The following is a 13,447-nucleotide window of genomic DNA, read 5'->3' as shown; positions in this document are numbered from 1 at the left end:
GGACACTCCCTCACCTCAGACTCTCTCCCTTCCCCGAGACCCTCACTAAACACCGGACACTCCCTCACCTCACACTCTCTCCCTCCCCCCGAGACCCTCACTAAACACCGGACACTCCCTCACCTCAGACTCTCTCCCTCCCCCGAGACCCTCACTAAACACCGGACACTCCCTCACCTCAGACTCTCTCCCTCCCCCGAGACCCTCACTAAACACCGGACACTCCCTCACCTCAGACTCTCTCCCTCCCCCGAGACCCTCACTAAACACCGGACACTCCCTCACATCAGACTCTCTCCCTCCCCCGAGACCCTCACTAAACACCGGACACTCCCTCACCTCAGACTCTCTCCCTCCCCCGAGACCCTCATTAAACACCAGACACTCCCTCACCTCAGACTCTCTCCCTCCCCCGAGACCCTCACTAAACACCGGACACTCCCTCACCTCTAACTCTCTCCCTCCCCCCAGACCCTCACGACACACCGGACACTCCCTCACCTCAGACTCTCTCCCTCCCCCCGAGACCCTCTCTAAACACCGGACACTCCCTCACCTCAGACTCTCTGCCTCCCCCGAGACCCTCACTAAACACCGGACACTCTCTCACCTCAGACTCTCTCCCTCCCCCGAGACCCACACTAAACACCGGACACTCCCTCACCTCAGACTCTCTCCCTCCCCCGAGACCCTCACGAAACACCAGACACTCCCTCACCTCAGACTCTCTCCCTCCCCCGAGACCTTCACTAAACACCGGACACTCTCTCATCTCAGACTCTCTCCCTCCACCGAGACCCTCATTAAACACCAGACACTCCCTCACCTCAGACTCTCTCCCCCCTCCCCCCCGAGACCCTCACTAAACACCGGACACTCCCTCACCTCAGACTCTCTCCCTCCCCCGATACCCTCACTACACACCGGATACTCCCTCACCTCAGACTCTCTCCCTCCCCCCGAGACCCTCACTAAACACCGGACACTCCCTCACCTCAGACTCTCTCCCTCCCCCGAGACCCTCACTAAACACCAGACACTCCCTCCCCTCAGACTCTCTCCCTCCCCCGAGACCCTCACTACACACTGGACACTCCCTCACCTCAGACACTCTCCCTCCCCCCGAGACCCTCACTAAACACCGGACACTCCCTCACCTCAGACTCTCTCCCTCCCCCGAGACCCTCATTAAACACCAGACACTCCCTCACCTCAGACGCTCTCCCCCCTCACGAGACCCTCACTACACACCGGACACTCCCTCACCTCAGACTCTCTCCCTTCCCCGAGACCCTCACTAAACACCGGACACTCCCTCACCTCACACTCTCTCCCTCCCCCCGAGACTCTCACTAAACACCGGACACTCCCTCACCTCAGACTCTCTCCCTCCCCCGAGACCCTCACTAAACACCGGACACTCCCTCACCTCAGACTCTCTCCCTCCCCCGAGACCCTCACTAAACACCGGACACTCCCTCACCTCAGACTCTCTCCCTCCCCCGAGACCCTCACTAAACACCGGACACTCCCTCACATCAGACTCTCTCCCTCCCCCGAGACCCTCACTAAACACCGGACACTCCCTCACCTCAGACTCTCTCCCTCCCCCGAGACCCTCATTAAACACCAGACACTCCCTCACCTCAGACTCTCTCCCTCCCCCGAGACCCTCACTAAACACCGGACACTCCCTCACCTCTAACTCTCTCCCTCCCCCCAGACCCTCACGACACACCGGACACTCCCTCACCTCAGACTCTCTCCCTCCCCCCGAGACCCTCACGAAACACCAGACACTCCCTCACCTCAGACTCTCTCCCTCCCCCGAGACCTTCACTAAACACCGGACACTCCCTCATCTCAGACTCTCTCCCTCCCCCGAGACCCTCATTAAACACCAGACACTCCCTCACCTCAGACTCTCTCCCCCCTCCCCCCCGAGACCCTCACTAAACACCGGACACTCCCTCACCTCAGACTCTCTCCCTCCCCCGAGACCCTCACTACACACCTGACACTCCCTCACCTCAGACTCTCTCCCTTCCCCGAGACCCTCACTAAATACCGGACAGTCCCTCACCTCAGACTCTCTCCCCCCTCCCGCCCGAGACCCTCACTAAACACCGGACACTCCCTCACCTCAGACTCTCTCCCTCCCCCGAGACCCTCACTAAACACCGGACACTCCCTCCCCTCAGACTCTCCCCCTCCCCCGAGACCCTCACTACACACCAGACACTCCCTCTCCTCAGACTCTCTCCCTCCCCGAGACCCTCAGTAAACACCGGACACTCCCTCACCTCAGACTCTCTCCCTCCCCCGAGACCCTCACTAAACACCGGACACCCCTTCACCTCAGACTCTCTCCCTCCCCTCGAGACCCTCACTAAACACCGGACACTCCCTGACCTCACACTCTCTCCCTCCCCCCGAGACCCTCACTAAACACCAGACACTCCCTCACCTCAGACTCTCTCCCTCCCCCGAGACCCTCAGTACACACCGGACACTCCCTCACCTCAGACTCTCTCCCTCCCCCGAGTCCCTCATTAAACACCAGACACTCCCTCACCTCAGACTCTCTCCCCCCTCACGAGACCCTCACTACACACCGGACACTCCCTCACCTCAGACTCTCTCCCTCCCCCGAGACCCTCACTAAACACCGGACACTCCCTCACCTCAGACTCTCTCCCTCCCCCGAGACCCTCACTAAACAGCGGACACTCCCTCACCTCAGACTCTCTCCCTCCCCCGAGACCCTCACTAAACACCGGACACTCCCTCACCTCAGACTCTCTCCCTTCCCCGAGACCCTCACTACACACCGGACACTCCCTCACCTCACACTCTCTCCCTCCCCTCGAGACCCTCACTAAACACCGGACACTCCCTCACCTCAGACTCTCTCCCTCCCCCGAGACCCTCACTACACACCGGACACTCCCTCACCTCAGACTCTCTCCCCTCCCCCGAGACCCTCACTACACACCGGACACTCTCTCACCTCAGACTCTCTCTCTCCCCCGAGACCCTCACTAAACACCGGACACTTCCTCACCTCAGACTCTCTCCCTCCCCCGAGACCCTCACTAAACACCGGACACTCCCTCGCCTCAGACTCTCTCCCTCCCCCCGAGACCCTCACTAAACACCTTACACTCCCTCACCTCAGACTCTCTCCCTCCCCCGAGACCCTCACTACACACCGGATACTCCCTCACCTCAGACTCTCTCCCTCCCCCCGAGACCCTCACTAAACACCGGACACTCCCTCACCTCAGACTCTCTCCCTCCTCCGAGACCCTCACTAAACACCGGACACTCCCTCACCTCAGACTCTCTCCCTCCCCCGAGACCCTCACTAAACACCAGACACTCCCTCCCCTCAGACTCTCTCCCTCCCCCGAGACCCTCACTACACACCGGACACTCCCTCACCTCAGACACTCTCCCTCCCCCCGAGACCCTCACTAAACACCGGACACTCCCTCACCTCAGACTCTCTCCCTCCCCCGAGACCCTCATTAAACACCAGACACTCCCTCACCTCAGACTCTCTCCCCCCTCACGAGACCCTCACTACACACCGGACACTCCCTCACCTCAGACTCTCTCCCTTCCCCGAGACCCTCACTAAACACCGGACACTCCCTCACCTCACACTCTCTCCCTCCCCCCGAGACCCTCACTAAACACCGGACACTCCCTCACCTCAGACTCTCTCCCTCCCCCCGAGACCCTCACTAAACACCGGACACTCCCTCACCTCAGACTCTCTCCCTCCTCCGAGACCCTCACTGAACACCGGACACTCCCTCACCTCAGACTCTCTCCCTCCCCCGAGACCCTCACTAAACACCAGACACTCCCTCCCCTCAGACTCTCTCCCTCCCCCGAGACCCTCACTACACACCGGACACTCCCTCACCTCAGACTCTCTCTCTCCCCCGAGACCCTCACTAAACACCGGACACTACCTCACCTCAGACTCTCTCCCTCCCCCGAGACCCTCACTAAACACCGGACACTCCCTCACCTCAGACTCTCTCCCTCCCCCCGAGACCCTCACTAAACACCTTACACTCCCTCACCTCAGACTCTCTCCCTCCCCCGAGACCCTCACTACACACCGGATACTCCCTCACCTCAGACTCTCTCCCTCCCCCCGAGACCCTCACTAAACACCGGACACTCCCTCACCTCAGACTCTCTCCCTCCTCCGAGACCCTCACTAAACACCGGACACTCCCTCACCTCAGACTCTCTCCCTCCCCCGAGACCCTCACTAAACACCAGACACTCCCTCCCCTCAGACTCTCTCCCTCCCCCGAGACCCTCACTACACACTGGACACTCCCTCACCTCAGACACTCTCCCTCCCCCCGAGACCCTCACTAAACACCGGACACTCCCTCACCTCAGACTCTCTCCCTCCCCCGAGACCCTCATTAAACACCGGACACTCCCTCACCTCAGACTCTCTCCCCCCTCACGAGACCCTCACTACACACCGGACACTCCCTCACCTCAGACTCTCTCCCTTCCCCGAGACCCTCACTAAACACCGGACACTCCCTCACCTCACACTCTCTCCCTCCCCCCGAGACCCTCACTAAACACCGGACACTCCCTCACCTCAGACTCTCTCCCTCCCCCGAGACCCTCACTAAACACCGGACACTCCCTCACCTCAGACTCTCTCCCTCCCCCGAGACCCTCACTAAACACCGGACACTCCCTCACCTCAGACTCTCTCCCTCCCCCGAGACCCTCACTACACACCGGACACTCCCTCACATCAGACTCTCTCCCTGCCCCGAGACCCTCACTAAACACCGGACACTCCCTCACCTCAGACTCTCTCCCTCCCCCGAGACCCTCATTAAACACCAGACACTCCCTCACCTCAGACTCTCTCCCTCCCCCAAGACCCTCACTAAACACCGGACACTCCCTCACCTCTGACTCTCTCCCTCCCCCCAGACCCTCACTACACACCGGACACTCCCTCACCTCAGACTCTCTCCCTCCCCCCGAGACCCTCACTAAACACCGGACTCTCCCTCACCTCAGACTCTCTCGCTCCCCCGAGACCCTCACTAAACACCAGACACTCCCTCCCCTCAGACTCTCTCCCTCCCCCGAGACCCTCACTACACACCGGACACTCCCTCACCTCAGACTCTCTCTCTCCCCCGAGACCCTCACTAAACACCGGACACTACCTCACCTCAGACTCTCTCCCTCCCCCGAGACCCTCACTAAACACCGGACACTCCCTCACCTCAGACTCTCTCCCTCCCCCCGAGACCCTCACTAAACACCGGACACTCCCTCACCTCAGACTCTCTCTCTCCCCCGAGACCCTCACTAAACACCGGACACTCCCTCACCTCAGACTCTCTCCCTCCCCCGAGACCCTCACTAAACACCGGACACTCCCTCACCTCAGACTCTCTCCCTCCCCCGAGACCCTCACTAAACACCGGACACTCCCTCACCTCAGACTCTCTCCCTCCCCCGAGACCCTCACTACACACCGGACACTCCCTCACATCAGACTCTCTCCCTGCCCCGAGACCCTCACTAAACACCGGACACTCCCTCACCTCAGACTCTCTCCCTCCCCCGAGACCCTCATTAAACACCAGACACTCCCTCACCTCAGACTCTCTCCCTCCCCCAAGACCCTCACTAAACACCGGACACTCCCTCACCTCTGACTCTCTCCCTCCCCCCAGACCCTCACTACACACCGGACACTCCCTCACCTCAGACTCTCTCCCTCCCCCCGAGACCCTCACTAAACACCGGACTCTCCCTCACCTCAGACTCTCTCGCTCCCCCGAGACCCTCACTAAACACCAGACACTCCCTCCCCTCAGACTCTCTCCCTCCCCCGAGACCCTCACTACACACCGGACACTCCCTCACCTCAGACTCTCTCTCTCCCCCGAGACCCTCACTAAACACCGGACACTACCTCACCTCAGACTCTCTCCCTCCCCCGAGACCCTCACTAAACACCGGACACTCCCTCACCTCAGACTCTCTCCCTCCCCCCGAGACCCTCACTAAACACCGGACACTCCCTCACCTCAGACTCTCTCTCTCCCCCGAGACCCTCACTACACACCGGATACTCCCTCACCTCAGACTCTCTCCCTCCCCCCGAGACCCTCACTAAACACCGGACACTCCCTCACCTCAGACTCTCTCCCTCCTCCGAGACCCTCACTAAACACCGGACACTCCCTCACCTCAGACTCTCTCCCTCCCCCGAGACCCTCACTAAACACCAGACACTCCCTCCCCTCAGACTCTCTCCCTCCCCCGAGACCCTCACTACACACTGGACACTCCCTCACCTCAGACACTCTAACTCCCCCCGAGACCCTCACTAAACACCGGACACTCCCTCACCTCAGACTCTCTCCCTCCCCCGAGACCCTCATTAAACACCAGACACTCCCTCACCTCAGACTCTCTCCCCCCTCACGAGACCCTCACTACACACCGGACACTCCCTCACCTCAGACTCTCTCCCTTCCCCGAGACCCTCACTAAACACCGGACACTCCCTCACCTCACACTCTCTCCCTCCCCCCGAGACCCTCACTAAACACCGGACACTCCCTCACCTCAGACTCTCTCCCTCCGAGACCCTCACTAAACACCGGACACTCCCTCACCTCAGACTCTCTCCCTCCCCCGAGACCCTCACTAAACACCGGACACTCCCTCACCTCAGACTCTCTCCCTCCCCCGAGACCCTCACTACACACCGGACACTCCCTCACATCAGACTCTCTCCTACCCCCGAGACCTTCACTAAACACCGGACACTCCCTCACCTCAGACTCTCTCCCTCCCCCGAGACCCTCATTAAACACCAGACACTCCCTCACCTCAGACTCTCTCCCTCCCCCAAGACCCTCACTAAACACCGGACACTCCCTCACCTCTGACTCTCTCCCTCCCCCCAGACCCTCACTACACACCGGACACTCCCTCACCTCAGACTCTCTCCCTCCCCCCGAGACCCTCAGTAAACACCGGACACTCCCTCACCTCAGACTCTCTCCATCCCCCGAGACCCTCACTAAACACCGGACTCTCCCTCACCTCAGACTCTCTCCCTCCCCCGAGACCCTCACTACATACCGGACACTCCCTCACCTCAGACTCTCTCCCTCCCACGAGACCCTCACTAAACACCGGACACTCCCTCCCCTCAGACTCTCCCCCTCCCCCGAGACCCTCACTAAACACCGGACACTCCCTCACCTCAGACTCTCTCCCTCCCCCGAGACCCTCACTAAACACCAGACACTCCCTCCCCTCAGACTCTCACCCTCCCCCGAGACCCTCATTAAACACCGGACACTCCCTCACATCAGACTCTCTCCCTCCCCCGAGACCCTCACTAAACACCGGACACTCCCTCACCTCAGACTCTCTCCCTCGCCCGACACCCTCATTAAACACCGGACACTCCCTCACCTCAGACTCTCTCCCCCCTCACGAGACCCTCACTACACACCGGACACTCCCTCACCTCAGACTCTCTCCCTTCCCCGAGACCCTCACTAAACACCGGACACTCCCTCACCCCACACTCTCTCCCTCCCCCCGAGACCCTCACTAAACACCGGACACTCCCTCACCTCAGACTCTCTCCCTCCCCCGAGACCCTCACTAAACACCGGACACTCCCTCACCTCAGACTCTCTCCCTCCCCCGAGACCCTCACTAAACACCGGACACTCCCTCACCTCAGACTCTCTCCCTCCCCCGAGACCCTCACTAAACACCGGACACTCCCTCACATCAGACTCTCTCCCTCCCCCGAGACCCTCACTAAACACCGGACACTCCCTCACCTCAGACTCTCTCCCTCCCCCGAGACCCTCATTAAACACCAGACACTCCCTCACCTCAGACTCTCCCCCTCCCCCGAGACCCTCACTAAACACCGGACACTCCCTCACCTCTGACTCTCTCCCTCCCCCCAGACCCTCACTACACACCGGACACTCCCTCACCTCAGACTCTCTCCCTCCCCCCGAGACCCTCAGTAAACACCGGACACTCCCTCACCTCAGACTCTCTCCATCCCCCGAGACCCTCACTAAACACCGGACTCTCCCTCACCTCAGACTCTCTCCCTCCCCCGAGACCCTCACTACACACCGGACACTCCCTCACCTCAGACTCTCTCCCTCCCACGAGACCCTCACTAAACACCGGACACTCCCTCCCCTCAGACTCTCCCCCTCCCCCGAGACCCTCACTAAGCACCGGACACTCCCTCACCTCAGACTCTCTCCCTCCCCCGAGACCCTCACTAAACACCGGACACTCCCTCCCCCGAGACCCTCACTAAACACCGGACACTCCCTCACCTCAGACTCTCTCCCTCCCCCGAGACCCTCACTAAACACCGGACACTCCCTCACCTCAGACTCTCTCCCTTCCCCGAGACCCTCACTACACACCGGACACTCCCTCACCTCAGACTCTCTCCCTCCCCCGAGACCCTCACTAAACACCGGACACTCCCTCACCTCAGACTCTCTCCCTCCCCCGAGACCCTCACTACACACCGGACACTCCCTCACCTCAGACTCTCTCCCTCCCCCGAGACCCTCACTAAACACCGGACACTCCCTCACCTCAGACTCTCTCCCTTCCCAGAGACCCTCACTAAACCCCGGACACTCCCTCACCTCAGACTCTCTCCCTTCCCCGAGACCCTCACTAAACACCGGACACTCCCTCACCTCAGACTCTCTCCCTCCCCCCGAGACCCTCACTACACTCCGGACACTCCCTCACCTCAGACTCTCTCCCTCCCCCCGAGACCCTCACTACACACCAGACACTCCCTCACCTCAGACTCTCGCCCTCCCCCCGAGACCCTCACTAAACACCGGACACTCCCTCACCTCAGACTCTCTCCCTCCCCCGAGACCCTCACTAAACACCGGACACTCCCTCACCTCAGACTCTCTCCCTTCCCCGAGTCCCTCACTACACACCGGACACTCCCTCACCTCAGACTCTCTCCCTCCCCCGAGACCCTCACTAAACACCGGACACTCCCTCACCTCAGACTCTCTCCCTCCCCAGAGACCCTCACTAAACACCAGACACTCCCTCACAGACTCTCTCCCTCCCCCGAGACCCTCACTAAACACCAGACACTCCCTCACCTCAGACTCTCTCCCTCCCCCGAGACCCTCACTAAACACCAGACACTCCCTCACCTCAGACTCTCTCCCTCCCCCGAGACCCTCACTACACACCGGACACTCCCCCACCTCAGACTCTCTCCCTCCCCCGAGACCCTCACTAAACACCAGACACTCCCTCACCTCAGACTCTCTCCCTCCCCCGAGACCCTCACTACACACCGGACACTCCCCCACCTCAGACTCTCTCCCTCCCCCGAGACCCTCACTAAACACCGGACACTCCCTCACCTCAGACTCTCTCCCTCCCCCGAGACTCTCACTAAACACCGGACACTCCCTCACCTCAGACTCTCTCCCTCCCCCGAGACCCTCACTAAACACCGGACACTCCCTCACCTCAGACTCTCTCCCTACCCCGAGACCCTCACTAAACACCAGACACTCCCTCAATTCAGACTCTCTCCCTCCCCCGAGACCCTCACTAAACACCAGACACTCCCTCACCTCAGACTCTCTCCCTACCCCGAGACCCTCACTAAACACCAGACACTCCCTCACCTCAGACTCTCTCCCTCCCCCGAGACCCTCACTAAACACCGGACACTCCCTCACCTCAGACTCTCTCCCTCTCCCGAGACCCTCACTAAACACCGGACACTCCCTCACCTCAGACTCTCTCCCTCCCCCCGAGACCCTCACTAAACACCGGACACTCCCCCACCTCAGACTCTCTCCCTCCCCCGAGACCCTCACTACACACCGGACACTCCCTCACCTCAGACTCTCTCCCCCCAAGACCCTCACTAAACACCGGACACTCCCTCACCTCAGACTCTCTCCCTCCCCCGAGACCCACACTAAACACCGGACACTCCCTCACCTCAGACTCTCTCCCTCCCCCGAGACCCTCACTAAACACCTTACACTCCCTCACCTCAGACTCTCTCCCTCTCCCGAGACCCTCACTAAACACCGGACACTCCCTCACCTCAGACTCTCTCCCTCCCCCGAGACCCTCACTACACACCGGACACTCCCTCACCTCAGACTCTCTCCCTCCCCCGAGACCCTCACTACACACCGGACACTCCCTCACCTCAGACTCTCTCCCTCTCCCGAGACCCTCACTAAACACCGGACACTCCCTCACCTCAGACTCTCTCCCTCCCCCGAGACCCTCACTAAACACCGGACACTCCCTCACCTCAGACTCTCTCCCTCCCCCCGAGACCCTCACTAAACACCGGACACTCCCTCACCTCAGACTCTCTCCCTCCCCCGAGACCCTCAGTACACACCGGACACTCCCTCACCTCAGACTCTCTCCCTCCCCCGAGACCCTCACTAAACACCGGACACTCCCTCACCTCAGACTCTCTCCCTCCCCCGAGACCCTCACTACACACCGGACACTCCCTCACCTCAGACTCTCTCCCTCCCCCCGAGACCCTCACTAAACACCGGACACTCCCTCACCTCAGACTCTCTCCCTCCCCCGAGACCCTCACTAAACACCGGACACTCCCTCACCTCAGACTCTCTCCCTCCCCCGAGACCCTCACTACACACCGGACACTCCCTCACCTCAGACTCTCTCCCTCCCCCGAGACCCTCACTAAACACCGGACACTCCCTCACCTCAGACTCTCTCCCTCCCCCGAGACCCTCACTACACACCGGACACTCCCTCACCTCAGACTCTCTCCCCTCCCCCGAGACCCTCACTAAACACCGGACACTCCCTCACCTCAGACTCTCTCCCCCCCCCCCCGAGACCCTCACTAAACACCGGACACTCCCTCACCTCAGACTCTCTCCCTCCCCCCGAGACCCTCACTAAACACCGGACACTCCCTCACCTCAGACTCTCTCCCTCCCCCCGAGACCCTCACTAAACACCGGACACTCCCTCACCTCAGACTCTCTCCCCTCCCCCGAGACCCTCACTAAACACCGGACACTCCCTCACCTCAGACTCTCTCCCTCCCCCGAGACCCTCACTAAACACCGGACACTCCCTCACCTCAGACTCTCTCCCTCCCCCGAGACCCTCACTAAACACCGGACACTCCCTCACCTCAGACTCTCTCCCTCCCCCGAGACCCTCACTACACACCGGACACTCCCTCACCTCAGAAGCTGCTCGGACTCGGTCGGACTGAGCGGAGTTTTCCAGATGGATGAAAAGCGCAGAGCGGAGCTCGCGCAACCGACAGGAATTCTCGACCAATGGGGGAGAGCGATTGGAGCTCGCGCCTTGTACGGAGCCACTGACCAATGGTGGAGAGAGATTGGAGCTCGTGCCGTAGGCGGGGTTATTGACCAATGGTAGAGTGCGATTGGAATTCGCGCCGTAGGCGGTGTTATTGACCGATGGTGGAGGGCGATTGGAGTTCGCGCTAATGGCGGGGGTATTGACCAATGCTGGAGCGAGTTTAAAACTCGCGCTGTGGGCGGAGCCATGGGCCAATGCTAGAGAGCGATTGGAGCTCGCGCGGTCAGGAACTGACGGTGAGGGCGGAGGGCAGAGCGCGATGATCGCGCGGTGGGCGGGGCTCCCCGATCAATGACGGAGAGATCTCGGAGCTCAGCAGAGGGGAGAGGTGACTGGGAGACAGGGCAATTGATGTTGATCCCCTGTCCCCGTCCCTCTGTGGGTGAATGGGTGTCCGGGTCTTCCCTCCTTCTGCTGGGTTCCACATCAGTGACAGGGGAGAGTTTACTGGGAGACAGAGCAATTGATGTTGATCCCCTGTCTCCCCGTCCCTCTGTGGGTGAGTGGGTGTCCCTCTGCTGGGTTCCCCATCAGTGACAGTAAAGTCCCCTCTGTTCACACTCCCGCACTCAGACAGTGAAGCTCCCTATATCAGGCGTCTTGGCCCGAAACGTCGACTGTATCTCTTCCTGGAGATGCTGTCTCGCCTGCTGCGTTCACCAGCAACTTTTCTGTGTGTTGCTTGAAATTACAGCATCTGCAGATTTCCTCGTGTTTGCGTTCCCAGCTTTTCTCTGCCATGGACCTCTCCCATTAACTGAGGGTACCTGGACCCAGTTTGGGAACTCCTACCTCTACATGGTCCCATCACACACGCCCGGAAACAGACACGCAGTGAAGCTCCCTCTGCAATGTCGAATCACACACTCCTAGGGATTAGACAAGGAGAACAGCTCCCTGCACAATATCCCATCACACAATCCTGGGGTCAGACACAGTGAAGCTGTTTCTGCAGGTCCCATCACACAATATCGCTGTCAGACACAGTGAATCTGCCTCTACACAATACCATCGCACACTCCCACAATTAGATATATAGTGAAGCTCCCTCCACACTCTCCCATCTCACATTCCCGTGGCCAGACAGAGTAAAGCACCCTCTACATTGTCCATCATGGTAATTAAAGGAGGTCCTGAGGTAGAGGGAGGGTATTTCATTAGCAAGAGGCCAGACTGAGTGAACTCCCTCAGGGTGAGAGATGGACCTGAGCATCTAAGGTGGGCAGAGTTCCACTGGTCAGATTTTACTAATGACGGGTCTATTACAGGAAGGTATCAGACCGAGAGTGATGGACTCTTGTCAGTGACAGAGGCAACATCTGGTGAGGAGCCACAGGGGAACACTGAACAACAGATGGAAACCAGGCTGAGGTGAGAGGTGGAGCTGAGACCTGGAGGGTGAAGACTTCCTCGGGTCTTACTCTCCACTGAGTTATCACTGCTGTCCCATCCCTGTCACTATTATTGTGATTTAAATTCTACAACACTGTCCATTGCGTCCCTCTGCTCTTGAAGTACATCATGAAACACCCGCACCTCCACACGGGAACACACAACAGATCAGGAGCTTGACTGGGTCACTGGGCTCCTCAACCCTGACCCACTTCTCAAATCGATCTGGGTGATTTGTCCCTGGCCTCACCTCCTCTCCTGAACCAGCTCCACAAAGCTCTCAAATCTCCATTCCTTCACAGATTGATCCATTTCATTCCATAACCCCAGTGTTTAAGATTCTGGATTTAACACAGTGAGAAGAAATACCAATGTACATCACTTATAAATGACCACACAACTTGTTACCACATCCACCTTATTTGAGTCATACCCACCCCTGGGAACTTCTCAACATCTACACTATTATCTCCCTCTGGACCTTCCAAATTTCAGTAAGATCACCCCTCATTACTCTAAATTCCAAACTGCACAGGTCTAAAGCTTTTAGCTCCTCAGGGAAGGACAACCTCCTCAT

The 13,447-nt window shown here is 59.5% G+C and overlaps 1 long non-coding RNA gene across 1 annotated transcript in view; it reads right to left on the bottom strand.

The window, feature by feature from the left end:
• LOC140206912 (uncharacterized) overlaps positions 1 to 11,421 on the bottom strand; it is a 31,739-nt gene extending 20,318 nt beyond the window's left edge. Inside the window, exon 1 of the long non-coding RNA XR_011888424.1 lies at positions 11,335 to 11,421. This is a non-coding gene — a long non-coding RNA (uncharacterized lncRNA). The remainder of the gene's footprint in view (positions 1 to 11,334) is intronic.
• Positions 11,422 to 13,447: the final 2,026 nt, after the last annotated feature.

Source organism: Mobula birostris, chromosome 13, assembly GCF_030028105.1.
Source record: "Mobula birostris isolate sMobBir1 chromosome 13, sMobBir1.hap1, whole genome shotgun sequence".
Lineage (NCBI taxonomy): Eukaryota > Metazoa > Chordata > Chondrichthyes > Myliobatiformes > Myliobatidae > Mobula > Mobula birostris.
The sequence above is the reverse complement of the archived record's forward strand: the minus strand, read 5'-3'. Positions and strand labels throughout refer to the sequence as shown.